Source organism: Octodon degus, unplaced genomic scaffold (assembly GCF_000260255.1).
Source record: "Octodon degus isolate 3935 unplaced genomic scaffold, OctDeg1.0 scaffold00146, whole genome shotgun sequence".
Lineage (NCBI taxonomy): Eukaryota > Metazoa > Chordata > Mammalia > Rodentia > Octodontidae > Octodon > Octodon degus.
Window position 1 is genome coordinate 3476017 of NW_004524722.1, and position 19220 is coordinate 3495236.

The 19220-nt window shown below is 39.9% G+C and overlaps 1 protein-coding gene and 1 pseudogene across 4 annotated transcripts in view; both read left to right on the top strand.

The window, feature by feature from the left end:
* Window positions 1-19220, top strand: part of Stim1 (stromal interaction molecule 1) — a 247356-nt gene that overhangs the window by 31268 nt on the left and 196868 nt on the right. The gene's annotated exons all lie outside the window — the stretch shown is intronic.
* LOC101591848 lies at window positions 17398-17876 on the top strand (annotated as a pseudogene).

Here is a 19220-nt window from a genome sequence, read left to right on the forward strand (position 1 = left end):
TAGGATTGTTTCTTTTGCAAAGTCAAGAACCTAATCATTATTGAGGAATTTTAATTATTTCTGAAACTAGATATGGCTCCAAAGCTGTTTTTTATTTTATTTTTTTGAGACAGGGTCTCACTATGCAGTTCAGGATGGCCTTGTGCTCACTTTTATAGTCCCCAGGCTGATCTCGAACTTGTAGAGATCCTCCTGGATCAACCTTTTGGGTGCTGGAATTACAGGTGTGCGCCACCATGCCCGATTCAAAGCTGTTTTTAAAATACTTTTCTATTCTTCCTGAATCCACACTCCTCCCCAAAAGAAAAATATTGTAATCAGATTCGGGCCATTGTGCAATGGTGAGATGTTTGGTGTTCAGCTCTCTATAAGCACCCTGGAATTGCTGCTTTTAGGGAGGCCAGCCAGCCCTGTTCCTATACATTGCTCTAGCGATGACCTGTTCTGTGCTGTAGGGAAACAGGATGATGTGGGCCATTTGGATCCTATTTAAAGGGATTCTTCCTTATTGGGAATTTTAGACTGCCTGAAACATAGAAAATGACTAGAAAATCAGACCAAAGAAACAGTGCCTTGCTAAAACAGCAGGTTTGGATGGCTGCAGAAAGAGAGGACAAGCTTCTTGGAGAGACTGGAAGGATAATTAGATGGAGAAGTATAAAGTGACTTTTGAGTTTTTCCTCTTATAGTATGACACCATGGGTCACTTACTTAAAAAACAAAACAAAACAAAACAAAACAAGCAACATAACTTGAGTTGAAAGTCCATGGCATTCCCTGGCATTTAGTCTGTTCATAGTATTGTGCAACCATCACCTCTGTCCAGTTCAAAACAATTTTCATTATCCCAGGAGAAACACATAGCTTTTGAGAGTTCCTTTTCCTTTTCCCTTTCCCTCCTCCTTTTCTTTGGCAGCTACCAGTATGTGTTCTGTGTCTATAGATTGACCTGTTCTGGATATTTCATTCATATAGATGGAATCTTGTGATACGTGATCTTTTAAGATAGATGAGGTGGCATACACCTGTAACTCTACCTATTTGGGAGGCTGAGGCATGAAGATTGAAAGTTAATGACTTTTGTATCTGGTTTCTTTCATTTATCATAGTTTTGGAGGTTTTTTCTTTTCTTTTTTTTTGGTGGAACTGGGGATTGAACTCAGGCCCTTACGCTTGCCAGGGAAGCACTTATTTCTCTGAACCATCTCCCCGGCCCCAGCGACTGTGTAATTTTTTGTTGTATGTGTGTACCAAAATTTGTTTATCCATTCATCCATTGGTGGACATTTAGGTGTCAGGACATTTTTATATCTTGACTATTTTAAATAGTGCTGCTAAAAATATGTATGCACATGTATTTATTTAAATTTATTTTCAGTTCTTTTATGTATGTATGTAGGAGTGGAGTTTCTAAGTTATATGATAATTCTATTTTTAGTTTTGAGGAACTGACAAAGTATTTTCTACAGTGACTAAATCCTTTTTACTCTCACCAACAGTGTACAACAGTTTCAGTTAAAAAAAAAAAGTTCTAGTTTTTTTGTATGTTTACCAACATTTATTTTTCTTTTTTGGTTATAGCCATTCTAGTAAACATGGAATAGTATATCTCATTTTTTTCGCCCAGTGGTGAGGATTGAACTCACAGCTTCATATGTGCTGGGCAAGCACTCTACCACTGAAGTACATCCCTGTCTTTTTTTTTTTTTTAATCTTTTAAAATCAATACTAGGGATTTATTTAAATTTGTTTTTTTTTTTTTTTTTTTTTGTGGCACCAGGAATTAAACTTGGAACCTTGAGCTATATCCCCAGCCCCTAGTTCATTTTTTTAAATCAACACATGAAATTGCATATACTTATGGGTTGTCATGTGACATTTCAATGAATATATGTATTACATAATATTCAAATCCTAGTAACCTTGTCTCTTCTGTCATTTATTGTTTCCTTATGAAAAACATTCAAAATGTTTTAGTTTAAAAAAATATAGTACGTTGTTACTTATACTCACTTTACTATACAAGAGAATATAAGAGCTTATTTTTCTTTTAACAACATTTTAAAAGAAATTTTTTTTATTTATTTATGTGTGTGTGTGTGTGTGTGTGTGTGGCCAGCTCAGCCCACCAGGGGGCGGGGCTGGCTGGCATGTGGTGCTGGGGGATTGAACCGCGGTCCCTGTGCTTTGCTAAGCTTGTTCTAAGTAGGTGCTTTAGACCACTGAGCCATTTCTCCAGCCCCTGGAGTTTGTCTTTTTGACATACTGATTTAACTTCTTTTGGATATATTGCCAGTAGTGATATTGCTGGATCATTTGATAGTTTTATTTTTAAATATTTTTAAGAAACTGAAGGGTTTTTCATAATGGCTTTAAAAAAAAATTCAACAAGTTTGTTGCTTTGGGTTTTTGAGACAGGGTCTCACTATGTATCCAGGCTGGCCTTGAACTCACTATATAGCTCAGGGTAGCTTCAAACTTGTAGTGATCCTCCTGCCTCAGCCTCCGAATGCTGAGATTACAGGCATGTGCTACCATGCATAGTGGCTGTTTTAATCTACACTAATAATGTGTAAGGATTCCTTTTTCTCCTATATCCTCCTCAGCACTTGTTATCTTTTTTATTTGATTTGGTTTTTAAGGGAAGCAGACTAATCTGGCAGAAGAAATTTCAAGACAGTCTAATTGTTGAGCTTGTGGCATGGGTACTGTTAGAGGCTTTTTATCTAGATCTGTGTTGAAAATCAAGAGCAAAGAGCCCAGCAGAATGATTTAAAACATTGTGAATTTGGCCAGAAAGGAAGCTCCAGTAAGGCTGTTGACTGCAAAGGTAGAGCAAAGGAGAACTTGGCTGCAGAGAAGGAAAATGTCAGTGGAAATGATGGCCTGAGGACATCACAAGAAACAGCAGGACTGTAGCCTTTGTAGCATCAAGGTTGGTTGCAAAGTTGAAAGAATTTGCTTTGAGAAGAATGCCCCAGAGCACCATGTTCCAGAATGTTGGCAGTCTAGAGAATTTGTTTCTCAGGATTGGGTTCAGAGTGTTCAGCAACCTAGTTATTCAACTCCTACAACCAAGAGAAAAGCCTGGCTGCTGCTGCAGCTGGTGGCAGGCCTTGTCATCATCCCTGTGGTGCTGGTTTTAGATGTATGCTGAATGTAAGAGTTCAGCAAGAGTTTTGGGGTCAGGAAGGCTTTTCCCCAGATATCAGAAGAAGGCCTGGGAAGTCAGACAGTGTATCCTTGAGAGGGCAGTGTGTGAAGTTGTGAGTATAAAGCTAAAAGTACTGTGGAGACCCAGGAAGATTGGAGAAGCCAAGGGTGTAGGTCATCTGAACAAAGCTGCAAGGAATGAGCAAAGGCAGCCAAGAAGAAAAGCCATGGGAGTGTCAGCCACCAGGGGTGAAGCTACCCACAGCCTTTAGAGTTCAAAATTTATTGCAGATTACTGGGGTGCTGGATATGGAACTACAAGATTAAATGTTGCTTTGTTGGATTTTGGTCTTGCTTTATTCCCATTCCTTCTTTTTAAAAAAATTTTGTTTTGAGAACTTCTGCCTTTTGTTAAGAATTGGTATGTTTGTGTCACTCTAATCTGAGGTACATGGAATGTGAAGAATGGGTTTTAGTCTGTGTGTGTGTGTGTGTGTGTGTGTGTGTGTGTGTGTGTGTGCAGGGTCTCACTCTGCAGCTCAGACTCATAGTGATCTTCCTTTTTACAGCTTCCCTAGTGCTGGGATTATAGGCGTGTGCCACCATGCCCGGACTCCATCGCCAGCTCAGCATCCCCAGGGGTGGGGCCGGTGTGGCATGTGGTGCTAGTGATTGAACCCTGGCTCCTGTGCTTACCTAAGCAAGCACTTAGTCTGCTGAGCTATCACATTCCAATTTTAGTAAATGTGCTGCCAAAGCGAGCACTGCTGAGTTATCTCACCAGCCCTTAATTTTTTTTTTTTTTTTTTTAAAGAATTGGTTGTTAGCTCAGTTCTGATGACATATTGAGTATCAGATAGTTATGGAATACTAACTGTTATGAAATACACTTGTGACACCTATTACCAAATACACATGTCAAGCCATTTGGCCTTTTTTTTTTTGTATTGGGAATTAAACTTAGAACTTTGTCCTTGCCAGGTAGGTACTTCTGCCACTGAGCTGTATCCCCAGACTTTTTTTTTTTTTTCTGAGACAGGGTCTCAGTACTTAGAATAGGCTGACCTTGAACTTGTGATTTTTCCTCCCTCAATCTCTCAAGTGCTAGGATTACAGCTGTGTGCATCCTTTCCAGCTTGGCCTGAATTCCTTATGGATAAATCTGGAAGCCTGCTGAAGACATGGAGAAAGAGGGATAACCAGAGTTTGTAGAAGCAATCAGGTGAAAGTTCAAGTAACAAATATTCTCTTTGTTTGTTTGTTTTGAGATAGGGTTGCACTATGTTGCCCAGGCTTATCACAAATTCCTGGACTCCAATGTTTCCCCTGTCTGAGCCTCCCTGGTAGCTGGGAATACAGGTACACTACTCTGCCTGGCTGACAGACAATTTTTTTTTCCACAATTGATCAATTAAAAGCTTGAAGGAAATTGATTTTTTTTTCCCACCATATCATTACCTTTTGATGGATTCTGTTGTGGATAGTATTGTGTTTTAAAGAAAAGAGACTTGGGCCATCTACTTAAGGAGTTCCCAAACACACCCAGAAGATGAAACAACTATTTGTGGTGATAGTAGCCCAGGCACTGGTTCAGATAGGATTATACACAATTGGAGGAGGGAGAAATGGCTGTGTGGTAATAAAAGAAGCTTGGGAAATTCAACATAATTGTAGGGCTAGAGGGTAACATGCACTGAGTGAAGGTTTCCAGTAAAAAAGCAGGATATGTTCTTGACCTTATGTTTCTTGTCCTGTTTCTGTATCTACTTGTTTTTTGCTCTACAACAGGAGTCTTCAACCCTTGAGCCATGGATTGGTACCAATGTGTGACCTGTTAGGATCTGGGCCACAGAGCAGAAGCGACTGGTGGGAAAGTGAGGAAAGCATCTCTGTTTATAGCCTTTCCCCATTAGTCACTCTTACTGTTGAGCTTTACCTCCTGTCAGATCAGTGACAGCATTAGATTATCATAGAAGTGTGAATCCTACTATGAATTGCACATGTGAGGGATCTAAGTTGCATGTTCCTTAGGGGAAGCTAAAGCCTTATTTTCTCAAATGGAGCTGAGGCAGTGATGCTAGCATTGGAAGAGTAACTGCAAATACAGATTACATTAGCAGAGAGGTTTGATTACACAAAGACCAAAATAAATCACTTGCTTGCAAACTCATATCAAACCCTTCTCAATGAGTGACAAATGGATTAAGCTGTATCTGGTGGGTTGCTTTATACTGGCAAGTGAATTTAGGTACTTCAATTGTACTGTTGCGTCTGGTGCTAGGCTTAAGTTAGCTTTCAACATTTATTTAGTCTTCACATACCCACTCATTGTATTTACCACTTCCCTCCATTCTTCTTATCCACATTGCACACCTGTCTCAGTCACAGTTTTGGTAAGCCTACAAGTTAACACTAGTCAAAATGAGTAAAAAAAACAAATGTTGCTGGAGAGCTTCTTTGAAAAGGGGGAAAGACCCTATGACAAGATAGCAAAAATCTCTTAATACTGCCAAGCAAAAAGAAAGCTGCATCTAGAAGAAAATATCAAGAGTCCTACTTAAATTGCAGGTTCATTGCAACAGGTGATTCATATTCTCCAGGCCTGCTTTTTTTTTTTTTTTTTTTTTTTTTCAGAACCAAGGATTGAACTCAGGCTCTTGCTCTTGCCAGGCAAGCACTTATTCTACTGAGCTATCTCCCCTGCCCCTCCAGGCCTGCTTTGTGACTGGCTATCTAGCACAGCCATGAAGCCTTCAAAATTGCTTTGCCACCTGAAGACTGAAAATCCTGAATTATAAGAAAAGTCTTTAGAGTTTTTCAAAAAGAAAAACTGGTACCAGGCTTAAGTTAGAGCTTAACTTCTGTTCATGAAGAACAGAAGCAGTTATTCAAGGCCATCACTTCATCAAATGTGTCTACATTGAGAGCATCATTCTTAATGTCAAACCACTTTGCGAAAGCTAAGAAGCCCTTTACTATTGGTGAGGAGTTGTTCCAGCCTGCTATTAAGGATATTTGTCATGAACTTTTAGGAAAGACAGTAGTTCAAAAGGTGGCACATGTTTCTCTTTTGGCTAGCATTTTACCTAAATGAAATAGCAGAGAATATTGTGGCACAATTGTTAGAGAGGATTATTGAGTCACAGTGATATGCAGTCCTGGTTGGCAAGTCTCCTGAGAATGATGACAAGGCAATAATGCTTTTCTTTGTTTATGTATGTCTTGGGAGAATGTGCATGAGGATATGTTATATGTACTTTTGTGGCCAATCAACATCATAGCTGCAGAAATTTTGAAGTCATTTTAAATGATTACATACCAGCAAATTCTAATTGGATATTTGTGTCATTGTACTGATGGAGTGGCCACCATGACTGGATGATGGCTTTCTGGATTTACTACTTGAGTCAAAGAGGTTGCTTCTGAGTATCAGTCTACACATTGTAATCCATAGAGAAATACTGGCTAGCTGAAAATGTCACTTCTACTCAACATTTTTGTAGAATGTGATTAAAATTATCAACCCCATTAAAGTATATGCCCTTAACTCATGTCTACATGCACAGTGAGGAGATAGACACAAAGCATGTAAATCCACCCTTACATACAGAAGTGAGATGACTTTCTAAAGGTAGATCATTGGCTAGAGTTTGTGAGTCATAAGAGTTGCTCCAAAGATTTATAACTGGTAGCACATTTAGTGATGCAGAATTGATTGATTTCAATCTATTACATTTTTAAAAAAAATTATTTAGTACAGGGTCTACAGGGTCTCACTACACAGATCAGACTCGTAGTGATCCTCCTGTTTTCAGCCTCCCAAATGTTGGGATTACAGGCGTGTGCCACCAAGCCCAATCTCAGTCCCTGTTTCAGTGCACCCTGGGGGCAGGGCCAGCAAGGCAAACCCCGGTTCCTGAGCTCTACCTAGGCAGGTACTTTCATGTGCTGAGCCATCTTGCCAGCCCTCAATCTATTACATGTGTGATGTATTCAACCTGCTCAGTAAACTCAATCAGTCACTTCAGTGGAGAATGACATCTGTGTTCAAGCCAGGAGATAAAGTAGCTGCATTCAGAGCCAAACTGGAATTATGGAGGTGATGGATGAACAGTGGGATTTTTGACATGTTTCAAACATTAGCAGAGATTTTGAAGGAAACTGTCAGGGCCTTCTTTCTCTCAGCTTGTGCACAACCACTTATCTCAACTTTCAGAAGAGATTGAGAATTACAGTGGTACCTTGATTCACAGACTTGATTTTTTCCATGATTCTGATCACAAATTGAGCTAGATGAGAACTGAATCAAATTCATTGGTTAGGTTGAGTGTCGACCTTATGGAGAAATCTGATTCAGTTCTTTTCCAGTTCAGTTGACAATCAGAATCATGCAGAAAATTGAGTTTGTGAAATGAGGTATCACTGTACTTCCTAACCAAAAAAGAGCCCTGAACTGGAAAGGAATGGGTCTACCCTCCATTTGTGCATAAGCCAAGTAATTTGACTTTATGTAAGAAGTGGATCATTGCCTGTGATCATAAATGATGATGGCCTTATAAGTATGTTTGAGATAGCTTCAAATCTCTATACATTCTTGAGTATAGCCAAGATACAGTATCCTGAGATTGTAACAAAACCATGGAAAATCCTGCTTCTACTTCTAACACCTTATTTTGCGAAGCAGGATTTTCTTCAGTGATGGTAACCAAAGTGAGATTTGGAGTGGTTTAGACATAAACAACGCACTTCAGGTGTCACTGTCACTTCATATGGGATCATTTAGTTACAGGGAATAAGTTCAGGGCTTCCACTGATTCTGCATTGCAGTGAGTTGTACAATAATATCAATATATAATATTACAGTGTAGTAATAATAGAAATAAAATACACAATAAATGTAATGTGCCTGAATCATCCTGAAACTATCCCCAGTCTGGAAAAATTAGCTTCCATGAAACCATTCCCTGGTGCAAAAAAGGTTGGGGACTATTGCTCCACAATAAACAGGCTTTTGGAGATGGGCCCTGTATAAGCAAAACTGGATACAGGGGCATTATGAAACCTGGGCCCTGTTTCTAGAAGTGCTTAGTGTATTAGAGAAGATAGATTTGGAAACAGTAGACTCTACTGACATAGGTCAAAGTATGTGAGACAAGAGATGGACTTGGTATGTGAGACTGAAGACTGACTGATTCTGATTTGGGTTTAGGTAAACACCTTGAACAGGCATTAGGAAAGGCCCTGGGTGGAACAACCTGTTATTGCCAGAAGATAAAGCAGAGCTACAGAATGCTTCTGGGGCATGGGCTGCTTTGGGGCCTTCCATTTCACCTTCAGATTTCATAGTCTGTGTCCAGGAATCTTTTCTTCTCCATCATCCATCTAAACAGTGCTGGGGGAAATGTAGAAGGCCCTTCCTGTTCTATACTTGTTCATTGCTGTTTTGGAAAGATGACGCCTGAGAGGTGCCAAAGGCATTCCAGTTGCTATGGGGCCGGAAACAGGTTAGATTTCTAGCCCTGCTTGAATTGAGGAGTGAGGGGTTAGTCCTCTTCAGCCAGCTGAAGGCCTGCCTTTGCTATGAAATGGGATAAGTAATCCACACAGCTTGTTTTTCATTTGGGGCTATTTTCAGCTCTGAAGCCCAGTAAGGTGGAATGATTGAGATGCTTTTGTGGGGTTCAAACTCTTGCTAGATCCTATTTGTCAGGATGTGTCCAGTCATTTCTCAGGGGATCAGCCTTTCCAAACAAATAATATTAAAAGGAAGGAACACTTCCCTTCCTTCTCAGTAGGCAGTACAGGAAATGTGAAAATGGGTATTTAATTTACTATATAATGCAGTTCCTAAATAGGTATACTGTATAATTTGGAATGCTAGCATATAATTTTTAAAATTTGTTTTTGTTTTGTGGTACTGTGGATTGAACTCAGGACCTTGTGCGTGCTGGGCCATCACACTACCTCTGAGCTGCATCCCCAGCCCCTGGCAGATGGTTTTTAAGGCAGTTTTGAGGAACTCATCTGAGACCCTGTTTTTTCTTGTCATCTCAGTGGTGAGGCTGTATTATGTGGTGTGTGTTTAGGTGGAAAGGTATGTAAATGTAGGTCTGCTGCTGGCCAGGAACTTGATCCTTCTGTGCCTGCATATCAAATGTAGTGACCTTGTATTTTGAAGTGACCATGTAAATTTTCACTTCCCTGGCTAGTGCAAGGGTCTGAGTTCAATTCCTGGTTCTTCCTACCCCCCTTTTTTTTTTTTTGCCGGGGAGATGGCTCAGTAGAATAAGCATTTCCCTGAATTGACCCATCAATGGTTCATATCCAGGAATATTCTCAGGAGTTCCTTATTCAGTGAGTGCTTACTGTGTGCCAGGCAGTGTTGGGGCCTGGGGGCACCATGCAAGGTGCTGAAGTTCTGTCAGAGACAATGAGATCATTGTTTTTCACTAAAGCTCAATATGTAAATTCTTGTGGTTTACCATATACTGGTACAAGGAGCAAACTTTTCTTGAGGAACCCAGAGGTGGTGTGACAAGGAAAACTGCTGTCATTGAATATCTAGTTGTGTTACATACTGTGTTAAGTGCTTTCACAGACTTTTTTTTTTTTTTTGCGGAACCAGGGATTGAACTCCAGCCCTTGTGCTTGCCAGGGAAGTGCTTATTCCACTGAGCCATCTACCCGGCCTCCACACACATTTTAATATAGTCTTCTGAGATGATTAAAGCTACTGGTATTTTAATAGATGAACAAAATAAGAGACTCAATTACTTGGTGAAAGTCACTTTCTAGTAGCCTTACCTGGGACTCTTTCTTGAAGTTTTGATCTCTTGTCTGGCAAATAACTTATAGGGTACATTTATCTTTTTTTTTTTGTATTGTGAGTATGAAGGAGGCTAGTTTGAGTCTTTTTAAAGTTAGTAGAAAGTATAATTATCTAGGCAGAGTACAGATTATATAGATAAGAGCAACATAAGGTGCATAACCTTGAAGAGCTACTGTTGAGTGGGGAGACATGTAAACAGATATTATAGGGTAGTAAGTTTTAAAGAAGCCATAAAATCAAGGAGAGGCCGTTCACTTAGTGAGAGGTGTTGGACAGGGACTTTTACTCTAAGGTTTCATTCAGCTCTTGCTCTTCCTTTTATTACCTGTAGCTCCTTGTTGGAGTTCCCTTACTGCCTGACCCTGTGTTTTGATAGTTTTACCTTTTCATTTAGAACTTACTCCTAGAGCTAGGTATTATTTTTTCCATTACCTCATAATATCTAGACCGTTTTACTGACTCTCTCTGGACCTCATCTGTGTCATCTGTAAAATGAAACTAAATGATAAGCATTTTATAGTCTAAGAACAGGGCCAGGACAAGTGGTAATCTCGGAAGGTCTTCCTGGTTCTCCCACAACTGTGATTTCTGTGATCATTCCCTTCTAGTCCTAAAAGAGGGCTGCCCAGGAGGTTTTATGCTTTTCATGAAGATTGCTGAGGGTATTTTTATTGTTGTTGTTTGTTTGTTTGTTTTTGCGGTACTGGGGATTGAACTCAGGATCTTATGTTTGCCAGGAAAGTGCTTATTGTACTGAGCTATCTCTCTGGCCGTTTTAAGGTGTTTTTTTTTTGTTTGTTTGTTTGTTTGCTGAGGGTGTTTTATATACATCGTCGGTCTCTAGAATTTTCTCTGTCATCCATGTCAGGGCTGCATACCCAGCCACATTGGCACTCTGGGCTTCTGGCCAGTCTGCCTAGACTGATAGTGAGGATTTTAAGTTCAAGAGAATATTGTATGTAAAGGCATTTTTCTCATGTGATTTCTTTCACGATCAGCTGGCTCACCTAGAAGTAGTGGTTTCCTGATTTTTTGCTGCTGGAAGGCATTGTTGGAACATCAGTATTGGACCCACTCTTAGAATTTTTAATTTTTCTAGACATTCGACCAGATGTCTAAAACTATATGACAAGGCTGGGATATAGCTCAGGGTACAGCACCTGCCTGGCAAGCACAAGGTCCTGAGTTTGATTCCTAGTAACAAAACAAAGCAAAAGAACAAACCTATATGGCACACATAGAACATGTGTTATGCCACCTTGAACTCTAAACTTGCAAAGTAATCAACTTTGGAAAAACCTAGGGTCCTATGGGACTGCCTAGGAAGTTACAGAACTCTTGTCTAGTCTTTTCTTTTCTTTTCTTTTCTTTTCTTTTCTTTTCTTTTCTTTTCTTTCGTGTCAGGAACCAAACTCAGGACATTGTGCTTGCCAGGCAGGTGCTGTGCCACTGAGCTATATCCCTGGCCCCTTAGTTACAGGAGCTCTGAGCTGCTGCTAAGTCTACCATCAACCAGACAGTTAATAACAATTGTTATGATAAAAATCAAATGTATATAAAGTATTGTGTATTAAGTACCATTATGTTTTTAATTTTTACAATTGCCAATGACATAAACATTGTTATTCTCATTTTGTAGGTAAGGACTTCAAAATCACTATCTTGTAATTCGTGAAAGTGGGACTCAAACATACTTATAAATTTCATACTTTTTTTTTTAATGCACTAGACTATATTCAACCTTTTTAAATTTTTTTCAAAAAATTGTTTACTTTCTGATGAGGCTCAGTAAGTCACTAAGTTGCCCAGCCTGGCCTTAAATTTGTAGTTTTCCTGCCTCAGCCTCCCAGAGTGCTGGGATTACAGACATGTACCATTGTGCCCAGTGACCTCTGAAAATTTCACCTTCTATCTAGGTTTTTCTTTTTTTTTTTTTTCATTTTCTTTTTCTTTCTTTGCCATCACCACTCTAATTAGCCGAGCTCTTCATATGATGCTTATCATGATTGTACTATAGTTGTGTACTTTTTTGTCCTTCTGCCAGAGTTAGAAATTTCTAGAAAGCTGAGATTATTATTACTATTTTTGAAGTACTGAGGATTGAACCCAGAAGTGCTCTACTATTGAGCTATAGTCTCAGACCATTTTTTTTTTTTCTTCTGAGACAGGGTCTCACTAAGTTGTCCAGGCTGATCTTGAACTTGCGGTAGTCCTGCCTCAGCCTCTTGATTGCTTGGTTTTATTTATTTATTTTATTTTATTTTTAAAAAATTTTATTTATTTGTGTGTGTGTGTGTGTGTGTGTGGCCAGCTCAGCTCACCAGGGGGTGGGGCTGGCTGGCATGTGGTGCTGGGGGATTGAACCGCGGTCCCTGTGCTTTGCTAAGCTTGTTCTAAGTAGGTGCTTTAGACCACTGAGCCATCCACCAGCCCCAATTGCTTGGTTTTAAAGGTGTGTGCTATCATGCCTGAGTTGATTACAAACATGCCTTGTTTAACGACAGAGTTCTATCCCTGCAGCTAGCTTATTAAACGAATTGATTGCTTAAATGAGGAATTGGATGTAGTACCTATATAACAATATTCAGAACAAAGAAATGGTTGAAAGAAACTCCAGCTTGGGGACTTTGCTTTTATTGGCATAACTCTTAGATGCGGTACTGAAACATATAAATTGAACATAAATTGTACAGTATAGTACAACTAGCAAAAATTACAGTATTGTATACACAAGATGTACTGGCCAGTGATGGTGGTGCACACTTGTAATGCTCACACTTGGGGGAGGCTGAGGTGTTACAGGCAGCTGAATTAGATAAAAATTAATATAAAGTCAAAAAGGGACTGGCCTGCCAAGGAAGTCAGCAGGTAAAATAAAGGCATCAGAATTGTCACTGGAAGTATGCCTAAAGATGAGTAGGCCTCATAATAAAGATGCAGTGGCCAGGTCTTTGTGCCTCTCTTAAGGGATAAACAATAACTTGGAATTATACTATAATTGGTATCATCTGGTTCAGTAAAATTCCAGATAGACCTCAGTCACCACGGTGGGTGACCAGAACCTCCAGACCCATCCTTTCCCCAAAATGCATTGTTCTTTCCAGGAACCCTTACTATGTGACCTGTTTCTCTGCTGCATCACTGTTAGCTGAAAGGCTATACTTGTAATCTTATTGATAGATTATAATTTGACCCATGTATTCACCTCATGATTTTGTACCCATCTTCTGATTTTTCTCTTTAAAAATTCTCAGAGAAGTGGCCTCAGTCACAACCCACTCTCAAGACCCATCCTGTCTTTCAGGAGTTACCTCTCAATGAACCTTTCCTTTTCTTAATCTGCTTTATCCTTCAGAATTTATTCTTTGATTTCAGGGGGCATGAACTCAGCACATGCAACATCTAGCAGGTTGGGAGTTATACTTATCCGATATGTGAGGCAGAAGGATTACTTCAAGTTTGAAACAAGGCTGTGCTACATAGTGAGTTCAAGGCCAGCCTAACTACATAGTGAGACTCTGCCTCAAAAAAGCAAATCAAACCATACTCCAAACCCACAAAGTGTCCTGTACAATAAAAGACATCAACTCTATAAACGAGATGTATAGAACTGTACAATCAAACCAAACCAAACCAAATCAACAGCTTGCAAGTCTGGGCAGTGGGCTGTAAGTCCAAGCAGTTATTAAACAAGTAGTTCTTCATTAAATGAGGAATATCTTTATTATGTGTTTCATTACAAAAGTTTTGAGTTATGCCCAGGGTGGTGGCATATTCCTGTAATCCCAGTACTCAGGAGGCTGAAGGAGGAGGATCATCATGAGTTCAAGACCAGCCTAGGCTCAAAAAACCAAAAAACAAATGAAACAAACCTCACATCAAAGTATTGATCATCAAATGATTAATGAATTTTTACCAATATGCATATCCATGTAATATGTACTCAGATCAAGATACAAGCTGGTAACATAGAACAGTTTTGTGTCCTTTATATTTATGTCCTATCTCTGGCCATTATAGGTTTATGGCCTACCTATCTGACAGAAGGATTTTTTTTTTCTTTTTCTTTTTTTTTGAGGGGGTGCCTGAAGATGTATTGAGGGCATTTCTGGTTTCCTGTGAGAAACTGGGTTCGAACCAGAGCATCTTGAGCCTGACTGCCTTGTTGAAGCAGGCACTTAAAACAACTGAGCTAATGGACAGGCCCCCTATCTGACAGAAGGATCGAAAGTTTCAGACCACGCTGGGCGACTTGGATCAGAAGAAGAAGAAGAAAAAAAAATAATTAAAAAAGGCCAGGGATGTACTCAGTGGTAAAGTACTTGCCTTATATGAGTTCAGTTGCCAGCACACACATAAGAAAGATAGATATACTTCTATATCTCTGGAGTCTAACAGAGAGATCAACAGACATTTTCTACTAAGGGTCAGATACTAAATATTTCAAGCTTGATGGGCTACACTGCAAGTTGTAGCAGGAAAGCAGCTATAGGTAATATATAAATGAATATACATTGCTATATTCCAGTAAAACTTTGGTGTATTGCTTTTGGCTTGATGGACAGTTTGATGACTCCTTGTCTAGTCCCATTGAGTTGTGAAGACCTTGATCACAGAAACTGTTTTCCTAACTTTTCAGTAGTGGGGCAGCTTTGAGAGATATCTCCAGGAGCAGATTGCCTTTTGACAAGTTGTGTTCACCAGGAAACAAAAATGTCATCTGTTGCAACACTTTACTGATTTTGGTGGCCTATGGTCTCTGGAACTGTAGGAATCCATGAAGCAATAAAAAGGATATGTTTATATAAATCCTCTGAGGTCAGACTGTTGCTCATTTTGAGCCATTACCTAGCTAACGTGGGTGGACAGGGATGTATAGCATTTGTTTTTTTTTTTTTTTTTTTTTTTTTTTTTTATTTATTTGAGAGAGAGAGAGAGAGAGAGAGAGAGAGAGAGAGAGAGAGAGAGAGAGAGAGAGAGAGAGGTGTATGCGGCCAGCTCAGCCCACCAGGGGGCGGGGCTGGCTGGCATGTGGTGCTGGGGGATTGAACCGCGGTCCCTGATGCCTTGCCAAGCTTGTTCCAAGTAGGTGCTTTAGACCACTGAGCCATCTCTCCAGCCCTAGCATTTGTTTTTGAATGAATAAATGAATTCATGTTGCTTTCAGTCTTTAAAAAAATTATTTATTTATTTGGTACAAGATCTTGTATGCAGCTCAGACTTGTAGTGATCCTCCTGTCTCAGCCTCCCTAGTGCTGGGATTCCAGGTGTGCGTCACCATGCCTGGTTTCTGTGGCCGGCACAGTGTACCCGGGGTTCTAGGGCTGGCACAGCATGTGGTACCAGAGATTGAACCCAGTTGCGTGTGTTTGCTAGGCAGACTTAGACCACTGAGCTGTCTCCCCAGCTCTGCTTCCAGCATTTTAACAAGCAAAATTGAAATTGTACAATGGAAGTGTCTGTGTTTTTGGTTTTCATTACATGGTTTCTTTGTGTATACTACCTTTTTAATACTAATTGGTTTTCTGGCTGACAGTGGATGGCATCATAGGATGTAAACCTGTTTTGTGAGTGAGTGAATGATCTTGGACACAAGTACAGAGTCGAAGTAAGCAACTGGTTGCTCGGTCAGTGCTTGAATGTTTACTTTCACTTTTCTGCTCATTGTCAGTATTACAACAATGGTATGCTGATTGTGTAGGGTTGGTTAAAATCTGGATCAACATATTGAAAAGAATCATTGGTAATACTAAACACAGCTAGAAAAGGTTGAACTATTTTTCACTAATTGTACTTTGTTCACAGAATCCTTTATAACATGAGGGTCTGTGAAGGAGGACAATCTTAGTGTTGATAAAAGGGTAGATCTCCCTATCTCTAAGTATGGAATAGGAGTCTAAATTCTGTCACTAACATTAAGTTCTTTCCTCCCCAATGGTTGGCCTTCATCACAGAAGCATTTTACTTATTTCTTTTTATCTTTCAGAACTAGTAGTTTAGGATGTGCCCTCTAGGCTGGGCAGGCATGAAGGATTACCTACTGAATGATTTTTTTTTTTTTTTTTTTTTTTTTTGAGATGGGGTCTTGCTATATGGTTCAGGCTGAACTTGAACTTGCTGTGTAGCTCAGGCTGTCTTTGAACTTGCAAGTCTCCTGTCTCTGCCTGCCATGTGCAGAGATCATAGTGTGTGTCACAACACCTCACCTGAGTGAATCTTAATTTCTACTGCCTCCCATGCCTTCTTAAAATATTTATTTGTGCTTGATGAAGATTGGAAGGGATTAACAAGAAAGGTGAGGGCAGGATGAGAGTTGACTAGTGTTACTGTCAGGAATAAAAGGCAGATCATCTAAGTGTTTCTAATAAAGATCACATATACTTTTAGGATATAAAAGAGTTCAAATCTCTTATTTGATTCTCACTGCTATTCTGGGAGTAGTCCTATTTGCACAAGAGTAAGATGAAACTTCGAGAGTGACTTCTGTAAGGTGTCATACTGCTTTTAAGCTAGCAGAGCCAAGATTTGAAGCCAGGTTCTCTTACTGAGGGTCTGTAATTCTTCCAGTGCAGTAGTGGCCTTTAAACTGTTTTTTTTTTTTTTTTCTTTCTTTTAAATGTATTTAATACAGGGTCTACAGGGCCTCACTGTGCATATCAGACTTGTAGTGATTCTCCTGTTTTCAGCCTCTTTAGTGCTGGGATTATAGGTATGCACCATCATGCCCAGTCTCAGTTGCCATCTCAGTGTGCCCCGGGGGCTGGGCTGGCACAGGCACACTGGGGATGGAACCCTGGTCCTTGTGCCTGTTTAAGCAGGTGCTTTAGTCTGCTGAGCTATCTGGCCAGCCTAAACTGTTTCTAGGTGTCCCAGGGCTTTCCAGAGGTGCCTCAGGAGTTATTAGCTAATTTTTGATTTTTTTTTTAACATATTTTTGGTGCTGGGATGGAACTCGAGGTTTGTGAATAAAGAGGGGCTCCACAACTGAGAGCTATATCTCCAACACCCCATTTTTTTCCTTAAAAAACTTATTACTTTGCTGGGTGTGGTGGCATATACCTGTAATTCCAGCCCTTGGGAAGCTGAGGAAGGAGGACTGTTGTGAGTTCAAGACCAGCGTAGGCTACCAAGTGAGTTCAAGGTCAGCCTGAGCTGCATAGAGATACCTGTCTCAAAAAGACAAAAAACAAATCCCCCCCCCCCCAATTTATTACTAACTGGCCCATGTCTATAATCCCAGCACCTGGGAGACAGAGGCAGGAGGATCACTGTGAAGTTGAAGCCAGCATGGGCTTACATAGTAAGTTCAAGGCCACTCTAAACTACGTAGTGAATCCCTTTCTCAAAAACCAAACCAAAACAAAAAACTTATTATTGCTTTCGGAACCACCATCTGTGGTGGAACTGCCGCCAAGATGCAGATTTTCGTGAAAACCCTTATGGGGAAGACCATCACACTCGAGGGTGAACCCTCGGACACTATAGAAAATGTAAAGGCCAAGATCCAGGATAAGGAAGGAATTCCTCCTGATCAGCAAAGGCTGATCTTTGCTGGTAAGCAACTGGAAGATGGACGGAACTTGCCTGATTACAACATTCAAAAGGAGTCTACCCTTCATCTTGTGTTGAGACTCCGTGGTGGTGCTAAGAAAAGGAAGAAGTCTTACACCACTCCCAAGAAGAATAAGCATAAGAGAAAGAAGGTTAAGTTGGCTGTCCTAAAATACTATAAGGTAGATGAAAATGGCAAAATTAGTCATCTTCATTGAGAGTGCCCCTCAGATGAATGTGGTGCAGGAGTTTTTATGGCCAGCCACTTTTGACAGACATTATTGTAGCAAGTGTTGTTTGACTTACTGCTTCAACAAACCAGAAGACAAGTAATTATGAGTTAATAAAAGCTTCAACTAACAACAACAAAAAAACCCAAACTTATTATTGAAAATTTAAGCAAAATTTGGGGCTAGCTAGATAGCTCAGCAGAGCCACCCTTCCCCCACCATAAAGGAAAATTTAAAACTAGGGTGGTATAATGTATAAATATTACATAATATACATAATGGTCTTCCATGTGCACATTACTCATCCCGTGTACTTGTGACTAATTTTCTTTTTTTTTTTGCGGAGCCAGGGATTGAACTCAGGCCCTTGCACTTTCCAGGGAAGCACTTATTCCACTGAACCATCTCCCTGGCCCTCTTAGTTCATCTTTTCTCTATCTCCTTGGATTATTTTGAAGCAAAGTCCAAGTGGATAGTATAATTTTCTTTGTAAACATTTTAGATACTGTATATCTCCTGTTAAGGTTTGTGTCTAGATGTTTCCCTAAAGCCTCATGTAGTCATGGGGTGGGCTTCTAGAGTCTGTGATTAATTTGTGATCCAATGCTGGGATTATGGGTGTGAGTGTATACTAGCCCTGGGACAAATAGCCTGAATGCAGTGTAAGGAAGGGAAAGAGGCTTGCTCTCTGCCACTGCTCCTCCCTTTTTGCTCTGGTTGCTTTTACTGTTTTCTGCCACAATGAACTAACACCCTCTGGCATGTGCAACCTTGGAGCTAGCTTGTTATAGACTGAAACCTCCTTCCACTATGAGCTAAATAAACTTTTCCTTCCTTAATTTTGGGTGTCAGGTATTTTACTCCAGCAACAAGAGAAAAGTAACTGAGACATCTCCAAAACATAACCAAAGTATCATTAAACCTCCTAAAAACCAAGTTGTTAATATTATCAGTCATTTAGTGTTTACTTATCCCACAACGATGTTTTCCCCTGGTAGTGAGGATTAAGCCTAGGGCCTTCACACTGAGCTATATCCTCAACCCTTTACTTTTTATTTTTTATTTTGAGGTGGTCTTCTTGGTTGCCCAGGTTGTGCCTGAATTTGTCACCCTCTTTTCTCTTCTGGACTTCTGGGATAACAGGTGTATACCTGGCTTGATCTAAATCATTTTTTTTAAGTTAGCACATGTTTGCAGTGCACAATGTTTACATTCCGTGTGGGGAGTTGGTACATGTATACAAGTCTTAATTCTTTTTCATATTCTTCCCTTACCTCTCTCCCTGCTTCTTTCATCTCTTGCTTCTCTTCCTTTTTTTTTTTTTTTTTGTTTTTTTTTCTCGGTAACAAAGATCGATCTCTGTTTTTCCTATTACCTATTTTTTATTTAATTCTTTATATTTGGGCTTCTCATGTAAGTGAAATCATATGATAATTAAGCTTCTGTATCTGATTTAT